Source organism: Hipposideros armiger, unplaced genomic scaffold (assembly GCF_001890085.2).
Source record: "Hipposideros armiger isolate ML-2016 unplaced genomic scaffold, ASM189008v1 scaffold_247, whole genome shotgun sequence".
NCBI lineage: Eukaryota > Metazoa > Chordata > Mammalia > Chiroptera > Hipposideridae > Hipposideros > Hipposideros armiger.
This window is the reverse complement of record NW_017731597.1, coordinates 896,362-914,594: the sequence shown is the minus strand read 5'-3', so window position 1 is coordinate 914,594 and position 18,233 is coordinate 896,362. Positions and strand designations below refer to the sequence as shown.

Genomic DNA, 18,233 nt, shown 5'->3' with positions numbered 1-18,233 from the left:
TTCCTTCACCTATAGTGGTTGTTACTGGCTCGACAAAGCACATTTTATGGGTTTCCTTCCTTTCCCAACCTGACTCTCGCACTAACCCACTGGTGTTTTCCAGGACGACCTCCAAAATACACCCCTTGCATTTGAATTCTTCTATCAGAGTCTATTTATGAGCTAACCCAAAGTAAAGCATCTAGCAAATTATGAGACTTTTTAACTTGCCTCTATCATTGACAGGTACCTCAAGAATAGTTAATCCAAGCGAATTTCATTATCTTCTATTTTCAATCTGCTCTTCCTCTTCTATGCTTAATTCTCTAGCCACCAAGTTACTCATGCCCAAATTCTGTCAAGGCCAATTCGTCACAAATCTCATCAATTCTACCTTGAGAATATTTTTCACATCTGTCCCTTCCTCTACTACTGTTCCATGTCAGGTTCTTAGCATCTCTAACTTGGAGTCTAGCTTGTTCTTTTTCTAGTTCTTTAGGGTATAAGGTTAGATCATTTATTGGAGAGTTTTCTCCTTTTTTAATGTAGGCATTTACCATTATACACTTTCTTAAAGAGAGGGAAAAATGGTGACGGAGGAGAAACCCACTTCCATATCTCCCCACAAACATCAAGGATTGTCCAGCTACTCACAACAAACAAAGCTCCTCTAGACTCCACGTAGGAAGTTTTAGCAATACCGTGAGACAACAACAAAACCAGGATAATCCACACGAGAAAGAAGCCACCTTCATTTTGCTTACATCGCCCCATCCCCACAGCCATCATGGGCGCCATATTCAGGACCAAAGCATGCCCCAGCTGGAAAAAGTTCCACCCACCAGAGAAGGACGAACAGGTGGAAGAAGCAGCTTCTCCGGCCTCCCTGGAACAAAGGTCCCGCTTTGGTGTCCGTCCACCCAGACTGGCGAAGCTGTGTCTATCGAGCCCGCTAGCAACAAGGAAGAAAAGCAGAGGCCATTATTATCAGCTGACACGCAGAGGGAGTGACCGCCCAGGTGTGGAGGTTGGCCCTGCCGCTGAGTGGGCCGCTAGCCTGGGCCCGCGTGGTCCGCCCGGCCCGCCCTGGGCCCGCCGGGAGCCTGGGGAGCGGCACAGCCCGAGTTCGCGGGGGCTGATGGGAGCGGCGCAGGGCCACGCCTCGGGCATGCGCTCAGAGGCCAGGGAGCTGCGGGAGCGGCCGCCGGCCTCCGGCCTCCGGCCTCGCGCCTCAGGAGCCACCTAGGCCCGGGGAACCAGCTTGCGTTGAAGTGAGTCCCTGTGGCTTGGGTCCCTGGAGCCACCAGGAGCCCTTTCCGGCCAGAGTGGGCCGGGATCCTGAGCTTGTGGAAGCCTGAGGCCTCAGGAACCGCGTGGGGCGCTGAGTGCTGGCAAGTGCCGGGGTTCCCCTCCGTCGGCAGGGAGCCCCCCCCCCCCCCAGTGCTGGGGAGCTTGCTCTGGCGCTGGGGCCGGCTGTCTCAGGGGGCCACAGGAAATTCGAGACCTCCTTCCATGGGAAGGGTGTCCTCTGTGGGTGCGGGGCTTGGGCAGGGGTCATGGGGGGTAGTGTGAACTTACCTTTCTTACCTCCTCTCACATTTTTTTTTTTCTCACCCAGGTATTTCAATCCCTTACCTGGAATCCTTGGTTCTTTGAAGATATTTTCGTGCGCAGATAGTTGTTCTAATTGATGTTTCTCAGGAGAGGAAAATCACTAGAAATTCCTACGCCGTCATTTTGCTGACGTCACTCCTATAGTACATCTTGAAGGTAGGAAATATATCCTTTAACCTTGTTTCCCTTTTGCAAGAGTGCTTTGGATAGCTTCCTTGCTTTCTCATATGAAATTTAAAACCTGCTTATGAAATTTTGCAAAAAAGGTGGTGGGATTTTGATTGCAATTGCAATTAATCCATGTAGCTACTAGGATAATGGGCAATTTATTCACACAATTTCTCTCTCCGTTTATTTAGATCTTTGATTTTCCTCAGTAATGTGCTTTAGTTTTATAAGTAAAAACTTGCATTTTAAAATACATCTTTAATATTTTTTGTTAAATGTATTTCTTAGTAGTTTGTTTTTGATGCTGTTATATGTGGAATTTTTATTGTTACATTTTCAATTGCTAATTATTGCTGATATAAAAATACAGTTGGGTTTTGTAAATTAATCTTTTATCTTGTTACTGTGCTTCATTTACTTATTCATTCTGGTGGTTTTTTTGTAAATTCTTTAGGATTTTTTATGTAAACAAGTATGTCATCTATAAATAGAGGGTTTTACTTTTTCTTTTCTGATATTTATGCCTTTATTTTATTTTTCTTGCCTGTTGCAGTAGTTGGGTTCTCCTGTGTCATGTTGAATAGAAGTGGTGAGATTGAGTATGCTGAACTTTTTCTAAATCCTTGGGTAAAAGTGTTCATAGTTCACCATTACGTGTGATATTAGCTACAGGTTTTGAAAGATACTCTTTATTACCTTGAGGAATTAGTTTGCTGAGATGATTTTGTTTTGCTTTTTAAATCATGAGTGGGTATTGAATGATTTCAGGTGCTTTTTCTGCATCCTTTGAAGTGATACTATTTTTCTTTTTCATACTGTTAACATGGTGAATTACAAACCTTGAATTTCTGGGATAACCCTAATTGGTAATTAGTAGTAAGTATTTTTTATATTGCTGGATTCAATTTGCTGTTACTTTAGTATTTTTACATCTGTAACATTAGAGCTCTTTTTAATTTTTGTAAAAACAGTTACCTTTTGGTATTAGGGTTATGCTGGCTTTATAAAACAAGTTGGAGTGTTTCTTTTATATTCTGGAAGTTTGTAAGTTTGGCTTTATTTTTCCTTAAATATAGAATTTACCAAAGAAATAACTGGGTCTGGAGTTTTCTTTATGGAAAGGTTTTTGATAATAAATTCAGTTTATTTAATAGATGCAAGACTATTCTAATTTTCTACTTTTGTCAGTCTTGGTATAGTAGTTTTTTTTTCAAGGAATTTGTCCATTTTATCGCTATTATATTTGTTACCACAAGTTGTTCATAATATCTCTTGTACGTTTCAATATGGGTAGGATTTGTAGTGATAATGTTACCGGGGTTTGCCACTTGGGGTGTTCTATTTAAGAAGGAGAGATGCAGTTGTGATGAGGTAGTTTTCTTTACTTGCAGCAAGTAAAGGAGACAGGACATTCAAAGCTCTGTCTCTTAAAAGGGGGCTTAGGGCCGGCAGAGTGGCACGTTGGTTAAGAGCTGATTTGGGATGCCAGAGGGCCCCAGTTCGGATCCCACATATGCGGGCCAGTGACACTGCCCTCTACAGCTGAGATGCTGAACAACAGTTCAACCTGGAGCTGGGCTGCCGTGAGTCGCCTGCTACATGTAGGCTTCAGCCCCTGCTGCAGTGGGTTGCCATGGGCTACTGTGTGCAGCCAGCAGCCAGCATGAGCTGCCATCCAGAAGCCGGCCACTGATCTGCCTCGCCCGGGAAGAGCACAATGATGGTGCCAACTTGGGCCAGTGAAGCAACGTCCTCCACAACTAGACTGAAAAATAAAAGGACAGCAACTTGTCTGTTCCCCTTCCCCCAATTCCCCAGTGCTGTTCCCATCCCCAAATTCCCCAATAAAAATATATATATATATTTTTTAAAAAGGGGGCTTAGCTACAGTTTGTATACATTATTTGGTTAATTACACGTTGATTCGTTGATTTCTTCTTTGCAGTTGGCTACACTTTCCTGGTTGGGTTCCTGTTAAGCTCATCTTGTTTACAGGTGTGTCTGTAAAATACTGGACTACATTTTCACATTTAGCAAGAATCGCGTTTAGTAAAAACTGCCCAGACCTTGAGACCCTTGTCCTATCTAACTTTTATGCCTCATATTCATAATTTGTGTTTTCTCTCAATTTTTTTTTGATCAGTCTAGCAAGGGATTTTGGATGTTATTGATCATTTTAAAGAACCAACCTTTGTCTGTCAATTTTCATATTTTCCATTTTGTTGATTTCTGCCATTCCCTTCCATTTTCTTATTTTGTTTAACTTTTTTTTCTAGATTCTTGAGTGGAAACTTAGATAATTTTATTTCTTTTTATTGTTTAACATAATACTTAAAGATAAATTTCCTATGAGCACTCTTATAGCTATATCCCATGAATTTTGGTATATTTCTCATTATTCAGTATGAACTATTTTCTGTTTTTCCTTGTGGTTTCTTTCTCAACTGACAGACTATTTAGAAATGCCTTATTTCTAATTATTTAGTATTTTGCTATCTTATTGTTAATTGCTTTCTAATTAAATTTCATTGTGGCCAGAGAACATACCGTATTTCCCCATGTATAAGATACTCCCAGGTATAAGACGCACCTTAATTTTGGGGCCCGAAATTTGAAAAAAAATGTATTACACTTCTTTTTCATCAGCAATTCTTCTTGCCTCATGCTGAACCATCTTTGTGGACATAGAAATTCCAATTGCCCTTTGCTCTTCAGTCCATATCTTCAATTCCCTCTCTAAATCTGGCCATTTTGGTGACTTGCCTTTCATGCCTTCTTCTGCCGTGGCGTTTTCAGTAGGGTTTCTTCTTCCCATAGCCAGTCTCAGATTGTTTTGTCAGTTGGAGGAGGGCCAAACTTACATTCAGCAGCATGATTTCCATTCACTTTTGCAAACTGGATCACTTTTACCTTGAATTCAGCACTGTACGAAAATCTTTTCTGAGCCATTTCTGGGCAGAACGTGGCAAAACGTAGCCTACCGTAATATACAGGTAACAAGTGCGAAACAATGAGCGCAAAGACGACAAGCGCGAAAAAGCCGGAAATGCAAGTAAAAAATAATCTACAGGGGCTGGCCGAGTGGCACGATGGTTAAGAACTGGCTTGGGACGCCAGAGGGCCCCGGTTCGGATCCCACATATGAGGGCCAGTGACACTGCCCTCTACAGCTAAGATGCTGAACAACAGCTCAACCTGGAGCTGGGCTGCCGTGAGTCACTGGCGATGGTGTAGGCTGCAGCCCCTGTGGCAGTGGGTTGCCATGGGCTACCATGTGTAGCCAGCAGCCAGCATGAGTGGCCAGCAGCCAGCATGAGCGGCCATTCAGAAGCCAGCAACTGATCTGCCTCGCCCGGGAAGAGCGCAATGATGGTGCCAACTTGGGCCAGTGAAGCAACGTCCTCCACAACTAGACTGAAGAACAAAAGGACAGCAACTTGTCTGTTCCCCTTCCCCCAATTCCCCAATTAAAAAAAAAAATCTACAACCACTGTATAAGAAACAGCCAGTTTTTAGACCCCAAATTTTTCAAAAAAGGGTGCATCTTATACATGGGGAAATGCAGTAGTCTGTGTTATTTCAGTCCTTTTAAACCCATTGAGATCATAGCACATGATCTGTCTTGGTGAACATACTATGTGCAGTTGAAATATGTTTTGTAGTTATTGGGAATAGTCTTTTACAAATATCAATTAGGTCAAGAAGATCAGCGGTATTGTTAAGATCATGTATATCTTTATTATTTGTCTATTAATCCAAATTGTTGAAATAGGTTAATGCCATTAACAACGAGAGTGAAATAGTCTGTTTTTCCATTCAACTCTGAGTTTTTTTTCATGTATTTTCAAACCCTGTTATTAGTTGTGCTCACATTTATGAGTTTAAGTTCACCCTTTTAGCATTGAGAAATATTTCTTTTGGTAATATTCTTTATTTTGATGTCTAGTTCCAGCTGATATAATAATAATAATAATAATAATAATAATAATAATAATAATGTAGTGACTGAAGCCTTCTTATGCTTACTATTTGAAAGGTCTGTCTTTTTCCATCTGTTAAATTGGCATAAACTTTCCATCTCTCTGCTAATATTACTCACCTGTAATTACATGTCGCCTACATTTTCCATTAAAGCATTTAACATATATTTATTTTCAACTCCCTGTTTGATAATTCCAACACCTGTGTCATATCTAAGTCTGCTTCTGATGATGCTTTGTCTCTTCAGCCTGTTAGTTGTTGAATTCTGACGTGCCTTGGAAATTTTTTAGTGAAAGATGGACATGTTGTTTTGGGTAATAAGAACTAATGTAAATACGCATTCAGTGTGAGGATTTATGGGAATCTGGTTTGGAATTGTGATGTTTAATGCGCTCTGTAGCTGAGATGTCAGAGGTTTCAAATTCCTCTAGTGTCCTTGTATTTGTCTTCCCTCCTGACTCTGAGCTTCCCCAAGTACCCTCCCCAGAGAGAGTCTGTCTTGCAAGCTTTCCCCTGTAATCCACTGTTACTCTACTAGAGAGCCCCGTTGATGTGGTGGTAAACGTGGGGGAGAGGGAGAACTCTGTCATTTCCTGATGACATTTCAGTGTTTTATTGAGCCTCTGTCTTGGAGCTGTGACCTTCCCAGCCCCCACCCCCACCCCATTCCCTTCCCTGACTGTAATGTTGTTCCCAGTCTGTTTCCTTGAAGCCCTGACCTTGCTGACTTTTTATTTCCTTGTTGTGGTTCGGTGAGATGGGAAGTCTAGAAATGATTGGAGTGAGGAAAATGCTTTTCTCCTAACTGAGATACGGCCTGGCAAAGTTATTTTTCATGGAGAATAAGCCTGTGTGATGGAGTATGCCATGGGTGTGTTTCAAAATGGTTATTCCCCCCGCCCCACCTCTGCCAGAGTCAGGAAGTGACCTTTCTTGAATCTTCATTGTGGGAATGTGATGGAGTTCCTAGAGATAAAACCCATGAAAATGTGCAGTTTCCAGGAGTTTCTCACTTTCAGGCTACTCCACTTTTGAAAACTGCCAAAATTACTAGTTAAGGGTCCTACCAGTTTATGGCTCCCGCAGCTTCTATTCCAGGTAATCAGATCTTGCCTGTGTCTCTCTGGATTTGCTTGTCTCCAGATTTTTGGGGTCGTGGTTTGCCTTGCCAGCTCTTTTCTTTAGTGGGCCCAAGAAAGGATGTTGATATTTAGCTTTTCAAGCTTTTTCTTGTTGTAAGATTGGGGTGATGACTTCCAAGCTCTTTATGTATCAGAGCTTCATGGAAGTCCTAGATTCATCCTCTTAGTTTCGTCCTCTCAGTATTTTTATATTTGCAGTGCATGTCTTGTAGATAGCATATACGTAGCTGGATCTTGATTCTTTATCTATCCTGGCAATCTCTGCCTTTTAATTGTTGATATGGTATTTAAGTCTACTATTTTAGTAGTCGTATTTTATTTCCTCCTTCTTTTGGTTCTTCTTTTCCTTTTCTTTCTGCTTTCAACTTCTTTGACTAGTTTTTATAGTTGCATTTTACTTTGTTGCCTTTTAATTTATACGGTTGATATTAATTTTTGTTGATTACTTGAAGGATTTTAATATACATCCTTAAATTTGACTATGCATTTACATCAATGTTGTACTATTTCCCATTAAATGTGAAAATGTTGCAACAACATAACTTCATTTACTCCTTCCCAGATCTCTTATGCAGAAGTTGATATATGTTATACATCTAAATACATTATAAATGCCACAAGAAAATGTTGTAATTTTTGTTTTAAATAGTACTGTGTAGTTTAAAGAAACTTAAAGGAAAGATCGTCTTTTACATTTATGTAGATATTTGCCATACCCAATGTTCTTCTATCTCTCCCGAACATCTAGGTTTCTGAATTATTTCCAATTAGCCTAAAAAACGTCCCTTGGCATTTCATGTACTGCAGGTGTACTGGCAATGAATAATCTCTGTTTTCTTTTATCTCTAAATGTCTTTATTTTACTTTTATTCAGTATCTTCACTGGTTACAGAATTTTTGGCTAAGTATCTTTTCCCAGCAGTCTACAGATGTTGTTCTACTGGTTTATATTTTCCTTAGTTTTTGATGAGGAATCAGCTATCATTTGTATCATTTCCCCTGTATATAATGAGTCATTTTATTCTGGCTGCTTTCAAGATTTTTCTCTTTATTTTTGGTTCTCATCGGTTTAATATCCTTAGCATGGGCTTCCTTGTATTTATCTTGTTTGGAGTTGTTAGGCTTTTAGCATATGTAAAAATATGCCTTCCTTCAAATTGGGGACATTTTCAGTCATTATTTGTTTGATATTTTTCCTACCCCATTCTCTCCTTAGCTTCTTGGACTATTTACATGTGTGTTATCTTACAGGTGGTGGAGGCATTTTTTGTTTTCAATTCTTTTTACTCCGTCCTTCAAATTTTTACATTTCTTCTGAGCCATCTTCAATTCAGTGACTCCTTAGGCAGTTTCATTTTGCTTTTAAGCCCATCCAATGAATTTTTTAAAATTTAGCTATTGTGTTGTTCAATTCCAAAATTTCTACCTGAATATATATATATATTTTTTAGCTGAGCCATCCTGCTACCTATTGGCAGCTTAGCGGCAGCTCAGCTCGGGCCGGGCATCGAACCACTGTTGCTTAGAGCTCAAACTCTTGAGCGAGCTCTTAACCAACTGAGCCACTCGGCCGGCCCTACCTGAATATTTTTAATTTCTATTTCCCTGCCGAGATCTTTTCATTTTAACCCTTCCATTCACGGCAAGCATATTTTCCTGTACATACTTGTACATAGTTATAATAGCTCTTGTAAATTATTTTCTGCTAATTTGAATATACAAGTCACCTCTGGGTCACTCACCATGTTGTTTATTTTTTTCTCTTGAGGATGGCTCAGTTTTCTGCTTCACATATAATTCTGGACTGACTCTTGGACACTGTAAATACTATGTTTTGGAGGCTCTAAAGTATGTTATATTTCTCTTAAATGTTGTATTTTTTATTTTGTTTTATCATGCGGTTAGCTTGGTTGGGCTAAAAATTTTAAATTCTGCATCTTAACTGGCAGCCTAAGTTTCATTTTGGTTCTGTATTATAAGCTGGGTTGTCTGGAGTCTGTTGTGCATATGCCTAGTTCAGGGTCAGACAGAATGGTTGACAGAGTTTATACACTAAATTTGGGGCCCTCTCTTTCTGGTTCTCTGCTTTCTGAGATATACCACTCTCACTTTCTAGTGGCTGTGGTTGCAGCAAACTCTCTACTCTGGGTGTTCAGCCCAGAAACAGTGTGCGTTTTCTATCAAAGTTCTAGCTGCTGTGCTATGTGTCAGCCATGGCCAACACTCAGTCTAAGAGCCAGAAAACTGGGTAACTCAATCCTGAAATGTCCTCCTTCCAAGTATCAGCTCCCATCCAGAATCTGACTGCTATTTTCATTCTCAAGAGCTTTCAGGTCCTTGTATTTTTGTGTACTTGTCTCAAGTTTATAATTCTTATCTGCAGCGGTTTGAAAAGAAAGTAGAACCTTAATAGCTCTTTTCAAGTTCTCTTTGGCTAATTCCAACACCTCTGCCATCCCTGGGCTTTTTCTATCGGCTGATTTTACTTCTGGTCATTGGTCATATTTCCCTGCTTCTTTTTTTTTTTTTTTTAAGAAAATTTCAGTTGTTTACTGGGCATTGTGGTGGATGTTTTCTCTCTTCCTTTAAGGGGCTTTGAATTGGTTTCTGTGGGTCTAGATTTGTCTTCACTTTAACCTGAGAGTAACCTTGCTCCTAAGATGTGATATTTGGGAATATCAGCTGAATGCTTGGAGTGTTTAGCAATATCTCTCTACTCTGGATGGTCACAGCTTCATCTCCCAGCCCTCTGTGGTCTCTGGAATATCCATTTAATTCAGAGATCCCTGACAGTTAATTTCTGCCAGGACTTGGAAAATCTCTCCATGTGTCCTTCAGTCAAAGCTTAAGGGGACCTTTCTGGAGTTCCTTTTCTGGATGGCTCCTTCCATTAATAATCTTCCAGCAAATTTCACCTGTGCTGGCAGCACTGAATTTTTATTTCTGTCTCCTAACTTCAATAAGGTCTCTGTGCTTTCTTCAGGATCGATTTTTCTGGGACATCATCAGGAAAGGGGTTGTGGGCAGAAAGCTGGTAGGATTTGAAGCTCACATCATGTATTTCCTTTCAGAGATTACAATCCTGCATTGCATGTTTTCCAATATCTGAAAATAGTTACATGTAGTTTGTGCATTTCTATGACTATAGTGGACGGTGGGGTAGTCTAATACCAGTTCTTTTGCTATAGCTTGAAAGTCCCTGTTTCCACAAAAGTGGAGCAAATGCAAATTATTCGGTCTTACCTACAGAGACCCAGATTAAGTATCTTTGTGCAGGGACCCAAGTGTCTTCATTTAGTAGCCCTGCCCCTTTCACGGTAATTTTGATGTAGGTAGTTATAAGTGTCATACTGGCATAAAGTTAGGATAAAGGAAACAGTACTGTATGAAATTTATATTTATTGTAATTAAAGTCAGATTGGAGGCCAAATGTCAGCATGGCCATAACTTGAGTAATTTAGATAAAGTCAAGCTAACAGGCCAGCAATGGGAGGCAAACAAGCCTTTTAGAAGTTGGCAAGCGTCTGATTAGAATCTGGAACCGCAGAAATAAAAATGCTGTTTGAAATATTAACTGGGAGTAACTGAAAACAGAAGAGGAGAATCTTCCTGCCAGATGGGGAAGATGCTGTTAGATGCTCAGATTCAGGAGGCTTTGTTCTAGTTTTGGCCTCTGGTCACTCACGACATGGCCCTTGAGTTCAAACTAAAACATGTATTCCCTCTGATCTCGGGTGCCACATTTCTCACCACAAAACTTTGCAGCCAAGTATTCCCAAGGCACTCCAGGTTCTTCTAAGCAGAGCTGCCATGCTTCCTGGCAGATATTACAGTTTATGTCAACCTGGTCTCAAGAGCTGTCTGAGAGAGCGAAGGGATTTACTGCTCAAAGGAGATGAAAGATTGGAAGAGGCCAAAGATCTGAAGTCAGAGAGAACCCATTAAAGATATTTTGCTTTGTCAGAGACTGTCTCTGTGCCAATTCTGTAAAAAGGAACATCTAAAGACAGAGTTTTATAAAAAGACAGAATGGCAGGTAAAGAAGGCATGAGCACAATTTGTTTTCCCGTAAAGATACAGATAGAATTCACACAGATAGAATTCACACAGTGATGTTGACTGCCATGTGATAATTGATTTTCTTTTCAGTCTTCACCTTATCATCCCTTATTGAGTTAATTTTTCTGAGTAATTGATTACCTGAATGCTTTATTTTGTTGAGACTTCACCTTTTTTTAAGCTCACCATACCCAATCTTAACTTACGCTGCTTGAAAGATGAAGTTGAAAAGACAGACCCTAAATAATATTTTCTACACTCTAAAAAGGGCAAACAAGGTCTATTCTTGCTTATCTATGGCTCCAGAGGTCAAACTCAGGCCTTATTCCTCAAGTCCCTCTGGTCAATTTCAGTTGTTTTCTTTTTTTTTATCCCTACAAGAGCCATTTCCCAATACATGATTGTCCATTAGAGTGCTAATATCAGATAGCAGAAATGTTGGCATTACAGTTTCCTTGTAGCCTATTGCCACCAACCCTGCCTTAAAATACAGTTCTAGCTGCCAATCTCACAATGGGGGACAAAGCAGAAAAAGGGGCAGAGTTGCTGTCGTGCAGAATCACAAATGAAAATATCAGCCAGCTTTAAAAGCATCAAATTATCTCCCTAGTTCAAATTGCCAGCCTCTGTCAAAGAGTGACATGGTGTTTCCTGATGTGTTGAAAGCAGCACTGCGATGAAAGGAAGATGGTGCCCTTATCCAGCTGAAAGTCTGAACTGGATACCCTGCGGGAGTTTTGTATACAGTCTTTGACTCATCACGATAAAGACTGGCTGCTGACAGCTCATCAACTTTGATTCCTGGCCCAAACTCCAGCACTCGGCTCCCTTTCTTCCTCCCCTCTAAACTCTTCCATCTATCCTTTTAAACTTTTTCCTCTCCCAGTTAGAAAGGTTTCCGTGGGTCTGAAGGCAGGCCTGACCCTAGAGCAGTATCAGTCTACTGGCTCACATGCCAAAGTGTGTTGGATATTTTGGGTCCTACTATTTGTGATGCCACCAATATTTAGTGACCATTCTGCTAGATGCCAGAGAGGCAGAAGTAGAGGAACATGGTTGCTGCCCTCATGGAGAACTTCCAAAAGTCTGTTCCTAGGACCACCTACATCGGGGTTACTTGGGAAATCTGTTAAAAATGCAGATTTCTGAGTCCTACCTAAGATTTATTGAGTGGACCTTTCTGAAGGTAGGCGTGAGAATATACAGTTTTAATAAGCTCCCTCAGTGCTTCTTAAGCACATTGCAGTTTGAGAATCACTAGAAGACACATAAATATACAATAAAATTAAAATTTATGATAAAGTACCTACAAATAACAGGATGACTTGGGGAAGGCGAATTTCGATTGAAACACATGGGTACTAAGGAAGGGACCTAAGGAAGTGACATTTGAACTGAGATTTGAGAGATAAGTGGAATCGTTCTGATGAGGAGTGGGGAAAGAACATTTTTCAAGCAGGAGGAAAATGTATGCAAAAGTCCTAAGGTGATCATGATGTTTTCCTGGACTGTATACACGGCCTAGTGTCTTATCCTAAAGGAAATATTAGCCTGTAAAGACATACATTACCTAAATGAAAGATGTGAAAGACCACAGAAAACTGTAAAATATCATGGAGAGGAATTAAAGGAGACTTAAATTAATGGAAGGATATACCATATTTGTGGGTTGGAATCTAAATTTCCAGAATCGATGACTGTTATGGCTCTTTAGTCTTTAGCAGCACAACATATTCCAAACAGGATAAATCAAAATAGACCTGTGTCTAGACGTATCAGAGTGACGCAGCAGAGCACCAAATCAAACAGCTGATCTTGTTAAAAGTACCAGATAGAAAAACAGATTTCCTAAATGGAATGACATCTGGACTAACAACTGACTCCCCAAGAACATTGGAATCCAAGAGACTATGGAATAATATCTAGAAAGGGCTGAAATAAAATAACTGTTGACTTAGAATTATATTTCCATTGAAGAATGAGCACATAATAAAGACATTTTTAGATACAAAGAACTGAGAACACTTGCTAGTAACGGAACTTTTAAAGGCTGTTCTTCATGAAGGAGGAAGATCTCAGAGGACTAGCAAAAGATATAGAAAGAAACTGTAACAAAAGAAATTGCTAAACATGCATAAATAGAAGTCAATAATTAAGAAATAAAAAATGTGAAGGAGTAAAATAATATGAAGAGCTAAAAAACGAGACAGGATTAAAAAACTGTGTAACGTTGCATTGACTAAAGTGTACTGTGGCTGTTTTTGTTAAGTTTAATCTGTATGTTAAAATTGCAGGGATAATCTCTAACCAAAAAAAAGTATTAATTTCCAAACCAAAAGAGGAGAATAATAGAATTTTAAAAGAAAGAAAAAATTCAATTCAGTCAATTCAAAAGAATGCATGAAAGGAGAAGTAAAGACACAAAACATTTTAAAAAAGTAAAGAGAATGTACAGAATGAGTTGGTAAAACAAATGCAAATATATTACAGTATATGTTAATTGCTAAACTCTTCAGTTAAAATAATAATAACAAAATCAGGTATATGCTACTTAAAAAGAGACCCACTAAAGTGTAAAAACCAAAAAAATGTTGAAAATGAAAGTGTGATAAAAAACCTACAAGGTAAATACTAACTTAAGCTGTCATAGCTACATTTATACCAGACAAAATCATTTTAAAGCAAAAATACAATTAGGAATAAAGAGGGTCACTCTAAAATGATAAAAGGGTCATTTCAAAATGATAAAGATATACAAGCATTCTTGGGTAACTATAAAAAAAAACAAACGGGTAAATTTAACAACATAACTTCAAAAGAAATCAAACTAATAGAGACACAAAGAGTACTGGACAATTCTCTCCTTCTCTGAGCAATAACAACAAAAAAGCCAAGAAGGCAAACAATAATGGTTTAGATCTGAATAAAAACAATGAACAATTCTGATATAAGGAACATTCATAGAATCTTGCACTATATAATTTGAGAATACATTTTCTCAAGAATGCAATTATGTTTATGAAAATTCATGAGGTACTAATGATAGAACAATTCTGAGTCAATTTCAAAGAATCAGTTTCAAATATACCTTTTTCTCTGACAATAATAACAATGACAATAAGAAAACTTAATAAAAAATTCTCTGTGCTTTGAAATTTAAAAACAGTTGAGTCAAAGAAAAAAATCAAAACAGAATTCAGAAAATAGTTAAAACCAAATGATAAAATATACTAAACAGAACTTCTGAGATGCAGCTAAAATAATACAGGGAAATATGTAGCCTTAAATGTTTATAACTGAAGAGGAAAAAGACTGAAGGAATGAGTTAAACACAGAACTAATAAGTTAGACACAGAATAACAGAATAAATACAAATAAAATAATGCAAATAATGATAGGAAGAAAATAATGAAAAAAGGGAGAAAAAATAGATTAAGGTACAAATAGCTAATTTTAATATAGATGAATCTCACAAGCAGAAATGCTGAATAGAAAAAAAATCACAGAGAATACAAAAATGTTCAAAAATATGCAAAACAGTATATTATTGGGTTGTTGGAAAAGTCATCATGCATTTTTGCAATGAAAAACAGAAAAAAACACATCATGACTTTTCCAACAACCCAATATTTATGTTTGAATACATATGTGATAAAACTTTAAAGAAGAGCCAGAGTGGGGTGTTTGGTTAGCTCAGGTGGTTAGAACACAGTGCTCATAACACCAAGGTTGCCGGTTTGATTCCCACATGGGTCACTGAGCTGCGCCCTCCACAACTAGACTGAAACAACTACTTGACTTGGAGCAAAAGAGCCAGAGAATGATCAACACAAAGTGGTGAACAGTGGTTCCTTTTGTGGGAGAATGGAGTAAGGGGCCTTTCCAAGGTGGCTTCAAATTCATGGCTTTGATTTATTTCTTTAAAGTGAATGATAGGTATTCAGGAGTTAATTACACTACTTTTATTTCTTTTAATAAGTGTGAAATATTTTCTAATAAATTAACATTCTATATATCACTCATTTTTTCAATATTTTATCCTTTCACCTGTCTCATTCCTCCACTTTTTAGAGCTCATCACAATTTCTAGTCCTAGAGATGGTACCTCTTCTCTAAGCTCTTATTTCCCTTCATCTCCAGCCTTGCTTGTGTTCCTTCCCAGGGTGGCCTGATGGATATTCTTCATTCGCACCCTTTAGCAGCCTCAGGCTGCTGGACCCTTTATCCTTCTACCACACTCTCCCTCACCAGTTTCCTCAAGCCACCTACTTTGGCGTCTGTCATATCCGGGAGTATGCCGTTATTAACGTTTGCATTCCTTTCCCTTTTCAGTCTCCTTTGATGCTCTGCTGTCTTTGCTGCCTCTAAATATTGAGGTTTCACAGGACTTTGTAAGTGGCCACATTACATCTAAGTCCATGTGCTTTCTCTCTATGGATCGTCCACTCCCCCGGCTTCAGTTACCATCTATAAGCTCTTGACTGCAAGTCTCTTATCTCCAAGTGACACCTTCCCTGAGTTCCATGTGTAGCTGCTGAATTGTTCACTTAATGGCACCAGTTAAATGTTTAAAACTTACCTTGAATTTCTGAATTTCTTATCTTCTCAAATGTATTCTTTTACCTACTGTTTTGAAGAATGACACCACCATATGTTTAGTCACCAAAGCTAGAAAAGGAAATCATCCAAGAGTTCTTTTTTTCCCTCACTTTCCACATGAGATCGACAAATCTGTTGTATGTCTCAGAATCATCCTTAAAACTTCTCACATTCACTCCCACTTCTGTGCCTTAGCTCAGTTATCCTGGATCATTACAATAGGTTTCTAACTGGCCTCCCTGTCTTTAACTCTTATTTCTTCCAGTCCATCCTCTATACCAGGGGTCAGCAAACTTTTGAGACGGAAGAGCTGCCAGGGGTCGGCAAACTGCGGCTCGCAAGCCACATGTGACTCTCTGGGTACGTACATGTGGCTCTGAAGTAAAATTGAAAGTGAAAATAAAACTATCATAGTTTCATTTATAAAAATTTTAAAGGATATTATTCACATAATGATGACTATGTAAAAATATATTTATGGCTCCCGAGTGATTTTTAAATTGTTGTGAGGGACAGGATTGGCTCTTCCAGGGGTCGGCAAACTTTTGAGACGGAACGTACCCAAAGAGCTGCATGTGGCTCACGAGCCACAGTTTGCTGACCCCTGCTGTATACGAATGCCAGAGTGTTCTTTCTAAAATCTAAATCTTATCACGTTTATTTGGCACCTAAAACCCTTCCCAACCTTCCATAGCCTACCCAACAAATTTTAAATTCTAGAGTACGCACTTGAGGCCCTCCATGACTTGGCTTCTGCCTACCTTTCCAGACTTTCTTCTTATGCCCCTTTCTTTCTCTTTGCTTTACCCTCTCACTAACCACCGATACATTCTTTGTCATTATTGTCAACATGCTAACATTTATTGAGCAGTTATTATATTCCAGGTACAGAGTCCATGATTTTACATGTCCTTTCTTCTTTTGATTCCCAAATTAACTCCACGAGGAACTTCTATTATGTCCATTTTATAGATGAGGAAAGTGACACATGCTGACAATCATAGGCTAGGAGGTTGTAGAGCCAGAGTTTGAACCCAGATGGCTCCATGGCATGGCTTTCTGTTTCCCTCCTCATCAGGACCTTGCTCTGTGAGGCGGTCATTCCCTCTTAACCCACTCGGCTTTCGGGACTCAGTTCATGTACGTCTTCTATACAAAGCCTGGCCTTCCTCTTCCGGGCGACATTTCATTTTTTTTCTCCTGCATTCCTTCCATCATAGTTTCCATAAGACTTAATTACATTTATTTTCTTGTTTTTCACCTCTTGAAGATTTTGAGGGCTGGTGTCATTTGTGTTTATTTGATGAGGACCTAAAACAAGAGCCTCGTACTTGGGGAAACTCAGTAAATATTTGTGGAATCTCATTGTTGATTTCTGCAATCTTATCCTCTCCTGCTATTTACATGTCAGTAACCTCCACTATTGTAAAACCTTACAATTATAGATGTTCATATATGTTTACAGCCCACATTCTTCTGTCCCATTGTTTATCATAGAGCCTCAAATATAATAAGTATTCAGTAAACATTTATTAATTAAAGCATTGCATTCCCCATATACATGGCAGCTTTAATTTAAAATATTCTCAGAACTATGCTACAAAGGAAAATGTGTTGCGGAAAATTTAATTCGCATGTTATTTCAGAACAAGCTCAGGTATAACATGAGGCATACTGCCTCACCTATTAAAGTATTGTATTCTACTCTTTTGTGCAGCAGGGAATATGCATTTATATTAGTCACATAAGAGATATCATTCTTCTTCCACTTTGTTGTGCTGTTTAGACTCCTACTCTAGTGTTAATCTCAGTGAATGCATAGAGTTTGTCATTTAGGAGCTAATTGACTCTTAGTCGACTGTATGGAAATTCTCTAGGTTGGGACACACAGATGGGAAGGAACCAGAGAGCTGCTTCTTGACCTTGGCAATCACGGAAGAGGAGTTAAATAACCTCCCGATACAAACACACTTACACTCTCTTTGTGGGTGTTTAAATGTGCTCTTTCTCAAACCTTAGGGCAGAAATCCTGCAGCTCACGATAGGACTAGTGGTAGCCATGTTTATGGCATAGCAGTAAAAACAATCATAATCCCAACGATAGATTAGGGAGTGGACTAAGCCCAGGTCCCTGAAGCTTGACAACTCGACAGTAAATTCTCAGGTAGATCTATCAGCGCACTGATGACAGGGGTTTATATAAGACGGAGATATGGTTTCTCCTGGGCTTGCATCCAATAGCCAGGAATTGTGGAGAAACTTTGCCCTTGGTAATTAACTCCTAATTGAATAATTACTAGAGTAGGAAAGGGTTAAAATCAATGTCGGCCTTTGCGTTCTGCAGTTTTTCTATTTTCAGAATCTGTCATCTTGGGGAAAAAAAGGAAAGCAACAACCCACAGCTCTAATGCCCTTAGCAGATGGGTCTGTGTTATTACAGACTAGGGACCTGGAAAGTCTCCATATACCGAGCTATAAATATTCCTTTGACATTTATTATCCTCACTTGAGTTCAGGTGCTTAAATACTTGGACCGAAGTCATGTTTGTAGCAGAAAAAAAAGTTGATCTTTAAACATACCTTGTCGCTGGCTAAATTATTAGCAACAGACAAAGATGGAGGGTAAGTTCGCCGGAGCAAGGGAGTCTCCCACTTAAGAGAGGTCGCAGAACCTTTAAGTCAAATTAGCTG

At 39.1% G+C, this 18,233-nt stretch overlaps 1 long non-coding RNA gene across 2 annotated transcripts in view; it reads left to right on the top strand.

Annotated features, from left to right (window-relative positions):
- The first annotated feature begins 1,165 nt into the window (after positions 1–1,165).
- The window catches only part of LOC109389874 (uncharacterized), a 56,877-nt gene continuing 39,809 nt past the window's right edge, over positions 1,166–18,233 (top strand). For both annotated transcript variants that reach the window (XR_002125472.1, XR_002125473.1), the window contains exons 1-2: positions 1,166–1,250; positions 1,598–1,749. This is a non-coding gene — a long non-coding RNA (uncharacterized LOC109389874). The remainder of the gene's footprint in view (positions 1,251–1,597; positions 1,750–18,233) is intronic.